Genomic DNA, 6470 nt, shown 5'->3' with positions numbered 1-6470 from the left:
CGGACAGCCTTTCATTAGACACTTTTTTTTTTTAACGAGAGCGCTTCGCAGTCGACGCAGGCCTCTAATAAACCTCAGGTGAGGTGTCAAATGACAGAGGCGGGAACACACTGAGCCTGTTTGTGTGACCACATCCGTCTGCATTGAAGCACACTTCTGTAAGCATTGCCAAAGGAGACTGGGAAGGATAGGTGGAAAAAATCTGGGGAGGGGGTGGGGGGTGACTGATAGAGCGGAGGAGGGACAGGGGACGGACGGCTGCTTTTTCCACTGCCTAAATCAAATTAATTAGCTCCTTCATCTCCAGGCAGCTACTCAGGCATGCTGTGCTGGCAGCAAGAGGATGGGTTGGGGGGGGGTGAGGAGATAGGACATGGTGGCGGTTTTAGGGAGGGTGGGCTCGCTACAGTATGTGCGCCATTCGGTAAGGGTAAAGGGAAGAGAAGGGGGGGGGGGGTAGGACAGGCTGCAGAGAGGAGGTCGGTATAATTCTCTGATAAGCATGCAGCTTGTTTTTGCTGGGTGAGGAAGTGGCCGCACGTTGGCTGAGGCCACACGCCGCTCGACGCCACTTCCTGTTTCTAGACAGCCTGTACTTTGAGACACGCATGCCTCTTTAAATAGCAAGCAGACGCCTCCGTCGGGTGCCTCCTGAGACTCCGCTGGGAACGCTTTTCGACATGAAAAGATAAGATCCTCACGTTAGTAGTTGAATGCGTTCAAACAACAAAGCAAACAAAAAGCAGTCAAAAAGGATAAGAGGGGGGAACAAAAAAGGGACGGAGGGCAGATGGTCAGAGGTGATGGCTTAATGCCACTGAGCAAAACAAAAGCCACAAATAAGTTTTGAGAGGAGCTCGCCACAGAGCCTGAAACCAGGACAGAAAATAAGAGAACTTGAACATGGCCAAATGTGAGAAAAAAATTTCCCTATATTTTCATACAATTTACATTATGTTTAAATCTATCACTATATGCGTTACATTAACGCCCAGTTTGGACTTTTAGGAAAAACAATCAGACTGCACTTCCGGAATAACAAACAAAAAACAGACTGTGTACATATATTTATACTGTTATTCTGTATATTTTGTGTTTTTCATTCTTTTTTAATAGATGTGTCTGCACCTACTATACCAAAACAAATTCCTAGTATGTGTTTGATCATACCTGGCAATAAACCTTTTCTGATTCTGATCTAAACAGCCCAAAGTAAGCATGTACTATGTATTTTGTGACAGTATCACCATAATAAAGCTGTGTTAATGCTCATTAACATACATAGTATAATGACGGCAAGAGAGCAGAATTGTTCACTGACACTTGACTTATTAGGTACCCCATGAACCCCATGATATCTACATCCCCGTAGGACAAAAACCTACTTCAAACTAACCGCATTGCTTGTTTGTTTTGAAAACAAAATGCCACTGTAGTCCAAAGAAGAGACACTGGGTATATAATTCTAGTTATAACTGCCGCCAGTTACCGCTAGGCAAAGCGTGGAAAGAAAATGCAAAAAAAAAAAAAGTCAAACAGCAATAGGTTTGACAAGGCAGTGATCAAATACTCTGGCATTGATTGGCATAGCCTGTGTCAAACTGAGTTTTTTTTAATTGCCATATGCCGATCGGAACAACCCTAATTCTCAATTGAGTCGCAGGGGTACCCTGGATTGGTTGCAAATATAAACCACTCACCGATGGACAAATTCCCAATTTACCTAACATACATGTTTTTGGAATGTGGGAGGAAGCCGGAGTACCCACACATGCACGGGGAGAACATGCAAACTCCACACAGAGATGCCCAACTAAGAACCCACAACAGGCCACCGTGCGGCATAGCACATTCTAAAAATGGAAAAATACTACAAAAACAACAGCCAAACATCAGAAAAAGCTGAAATGTTAATATTAATAACACTAATAATATTAATTAATACACATAGAAATTGAATGAACATGCCAAGGGTCTTTTTAAAAAGACACCTTCAAGGACCTTGCACCGCCAAATGAGGCCACCCAGAAAGAACTAGGAAAAGACTAACTGGATGAACATTTGGAAGGTGTGAAGCAGCATGTTGGCCCTAAAAAAAAAAAAAAAGGATCATAGATTAAGTCGCTTGGCTGCCATCATTCAAAAACAAACACTCGTAGAACAGCATGTTTCTCTTTGCTGGACAGCAACAAGGCACCCTGTTCCAGGTCGCCTCACAGTCAAAGTTTGATTTCATAAATCACACCCTGATGTATAACACGGACAACGGTGGACAAATACTTAAAACATAAAAGGTTCTGGGGGTCACTTTGATTTTTCACATTTGGATTGTGAAACAGGTCGCGCAAGTGGTTAACAGTCAGGAGATCCACGGTTCAAATCTCTTTTACGGCATCTGTGTGTGGAGGTTGCAACAACTCGCTAATCGTGCTACAAAAAATGTGGGAGGAAATTGGAGTACGGGGGGAACATGCTAACTCCACACAGAGATGGCTGAGGGTGGAATTGAACTCGGGTCTCCAGGCTGTGAGGCCTGCGCGCCACTCGACCACCGTGCAGCTCATCTTATTATATATCACATAATAATTGAATTTTTTACAATATGCTAGAGGCCACCCTCAGCTCAATTGTAATAATGATGGCGGCACGGCGGTCGAGTGGTTAGCGTGCAGACCTCACAGCTAGGAGACCAGGGTTCAATTCCACTCTCGGAGTTTGCATGTTCTCCCCGTGCATGCGTGGGTTTTCTCTGGGTACTCCGGTTTCCTCCCACATTCCAAAAACATGCTAGGTTAATTAGCAACTCCAAATTGTCCATAGGTATGAATGTGAGTGTGAATGGTTGTTTGTCTATATGTGCCCTGTGATTGGCTGGCAACCAGTCCAGGGTGTACCCCGCCTCTCGCCCGAAGACAGCTGGGATAGGCTCCAGCACCCCCCTGCGACACGCGTGAGGATAAGTGGTAGAAAATGAATGAACAAATGCTGGAGGCCAAAATATGCCCTAGGCCACACTTTGAACACCACCAAATAAGTACAAAAATAGCCTCAGTGTTTGCCTTATTTTATGGCCCTGCGTCAGCATCCTGGGACAAAATTACTCCCTTCTAATAACAAATAACAAAACACTGGTTTAAACACATCTAAATATTATAAAGGGGATATTTTTTATAACAACGTGACTTTTTAAAAAGCCAAGATAATCTAGATCGCATAAACCCATTCATCATTACATCATAAGGTGACAAAGTCACATGACGACGTAAAAACACTGGGCCTGACATAATCACGACAGCAGTAAACCGCAGTGACGTTTAAACCTGAGATGTTTTTTTTCAAATGCAAAAAAGAACACTCACCATCGCCAAAAAGAAAGGTCAGTGGTTGCAGACGTGACTAATAAAAACACACAGGGCTGTATACGGCACTGCACGCTGCTACGATGACCTTTACGCACAGTGACGCACACACACACTGCACATGTCGTTGTGTACCAAGCCCACGCAAACATGGCGTACTTTTTACTCTGGTTTAGGCAGACATGCACTTGCTCATTTGTTCCAGCAGGGGTCGCCAGTCTGGGCTCTGTGTCCGCCCATTTTTGCCTTCAAACGAATGCTTGTTTGGCAAGCACTTCCCTTACTGTAGTCCCCAGTTGAACCACATGAGGGCGCCACTTGCCCAACAATCAGTTTCTTGTGTCATCGCTGACTGAAATCAATGATACGTTTCTGATGTTAACTTTAGCCTGTTTTTTTTTTTTAGTAAAACTTTAACCTGTTTTAAGGACACAGTAATTATGCTCAAGATAAGCAAAACACTACTGATAAACCCAATACTCTCAAACTTTTCTCAATGATACATTTTCTATGCTCAACTTCACTTTAAACATGCTAAATCCAATCCAATGTGTGTCAAAATATGTGTAGGCATGGCTTATTCGGTAATATTTAACCTATTAAACGTTTCTTATTGGCTTGCTGCACACTGTCAAACTCATAAAAAATAGAAAAAAACAAGCAATAAGGGAGAATGTAAAGAGATAATTAATTTGATATTAATAACTATAGTATAATCTTATAGATGACATAATTATTTTTGAGGACTTTTAAAACACTTGAAAACTTACCAAACTTGTGAGCATGCATATCCTGGTAAATGGCCCTGAAAACAACACCATATATTGTAAGATACAGATTCTCATTTTTGTCTTCTCGTGTAATGTTCTAATCGGTTGCAAAAACAGTCAACTGCATTGGTTCAAGTGTCTTTTATTTAAGTAGAAATGCAATGAACCATTGTTATAGCGGAATTACATGGCTTTAACAGTTATGCAATGTTAATATTGCTGCAAGGAACATATATATATATATATATATATAGTATATACATGGGGAATACACGCAGCAACCAACAAACGTTCTCTTTACCATTGATATAACAGCTGCATTGTCATGTGATGATTAAGGCAGGATTTCCCCTTGACTTTGTCACATCGATCATACATGTAGGGAGCAATATGACATCATCTGTTATTGGAGCATGTTTACATGCGTCCGTAAATTGGTAACTGGTCTATGTTGACATGCAATAACGATAGCTGGCTCGTAAAATGGCTTCTGTCTTCGACGATGACAAGAAATGTGGACTCTTCCACTCTCTTCTCAGGCCGAGAGTATTACCACCGCCATGAGTTTGACACATTAAAATGAGCAATTAGACGAAATTGGGTTTACACTTGCTTTAAGTGCGCAGCTTTTAACGTTATTCCAGGCTCCATTTTCCTTGTGAAGAAGCAAGAGGCTCACAGGCAGCCGCAAACGGTGTCCGGTTAAGCTAGCTAAGCTAACGACGCGCGATATGTCCATTAAACATTCAGTAACTTCTTTGACACATCAGTGTTCTAAATACTACCAATACTGTACAGTAAGAATCGAGCCGAAGCAGGGAGCTTTAGTGCAACTATAAGTTGGCAAATGACTGATTAGTCTGGCAGTTGTGACGATAAGAGAAAGGCTAACTATCAACATGGAGAAAGCTAACTACCAAACACGAATATCTCTGGTGAAGACCAAATAAAGAGGAAGGTGTCTGTGTAAAACATCAATAAACATGAAAACGATTTATTAACGATGCAGGCAAATATGTCTTCGCGTCTAGGTTTAAAATATTGATATTTTAAAACGTGGAACACTAGTTCATTACACAACTAGCTTGATTTTGTCTCGTCGCCACCAAATGACAACACGTCTTAAACCACCGCATACGGTCAAGTTATCCATGCTAAAATGAAACTAACATAAATAAGGTGACCAAACAGAGTCAGGCGATGGGTGAAACAAAAACAAGCAGCCAATCCATACAAACCGGGAGTTAAAAGTGAACAGAAATTGCAACAGTTGACACCAACAAAAAGCCTTTCCCCGTATTTTCCTACTCGACATGCCGGGCTATCCAGTGCAGCCCCTGGCATTCAAATCAAGGTAAGTCCCAGAAACAAAGGAGTTGTCGACGGAAATCCGAATAGTTGGTGAAAAGGAGTACAATAATCCACTGCGGTTAAACTGACTGGATAGTGTGTTTATCACACTAGTCGGGCCTCAAACCCTATATTCTTTTCTTAGCCCTCATACTCACTCAACCAGTGCGTGAACACGCCCAGAGTTGTATAAATTCTATGCTCTGGGAGATGCCTTTACATCGGCTATCGTCGGCTATTATCGACAAACATCGGAAAAAATAAGGTGGAGTTTGTTAAAATTATTATAATAAGGTCGATATCTTGATCGTCATTGGTCAACTATTGAGTAACATTCCGTATTGAAGTACAGTACAGTCAGTTGTCATTTGACCAATATGGATGATAAATATGAATGATAAACTCACCACCTGTCTTTATTTGTCATTTGCTGGGAAAATAAACACGTTTTTTCATTGGATTGCGTAGGACGTAGCTACTTATTCACCAGTTTGAGCACGGCCAATGAGCATTATTCTACAGCCAGCCATGTCCCTCTTCCCAAAGAGTAAGGCCCCTGCCTTCTTGACTAATGAACCCCGTAGCACGCTCTCGGTATATAAAACGACGCGTTATGCTTTATAAACAGTGTTTTCAACATGGTGAATATGTCTCGCACACGCAGCTGGATGTGTCCTTAGTACCAAGCCCGCGCATTTATGGCGTATTTTATACTCTGGGTTTTTGGCCATAAATGCATTTGCTCGTTCGGTTCAGCAGAGAACGCCAGGCATAGTAGACTCTAGATCCGCCCATTTCCGGCTTCAAAGTATCCGTGTTGCGCAAGACCTACCGCTGCTGTTGTCCCCAGCTGACCCACACGGGGGAGCCACTTGTCCAACAATGAGTCCCTTGTATCAAAGCTATACTTAAAAAAATGTTTTAGATTTTCATTTTTTAAGTTTAGTTTTAAGGATACCACAGATGTTTGATCAATTTCCAGCAAAGAAGT

The sequence above is a fragment of the Doryrhamphus excisus genome, linkage group LG2 (genome assembly GCF_037039965.1).
Source record: "Doryrhamphus excisus strain RoL-2023G ecotype Guam linkage group LG2, RoL_Dexc_Guam_v1.1, whole genome shotgun sequence".
Taxonomy (NCBI): domain Eukaryota; kingdom Metazoa; phylum Chordata; class Actinopteri; order Syngnathiformes; family Syngnathidae; genus Doryrhamphus; species Doryrhamphus excisus.
The sequence above is the reverse complement of the archived record's forward strand: the minus strand, read 5'-3'. Positions refer to the sequence as shown.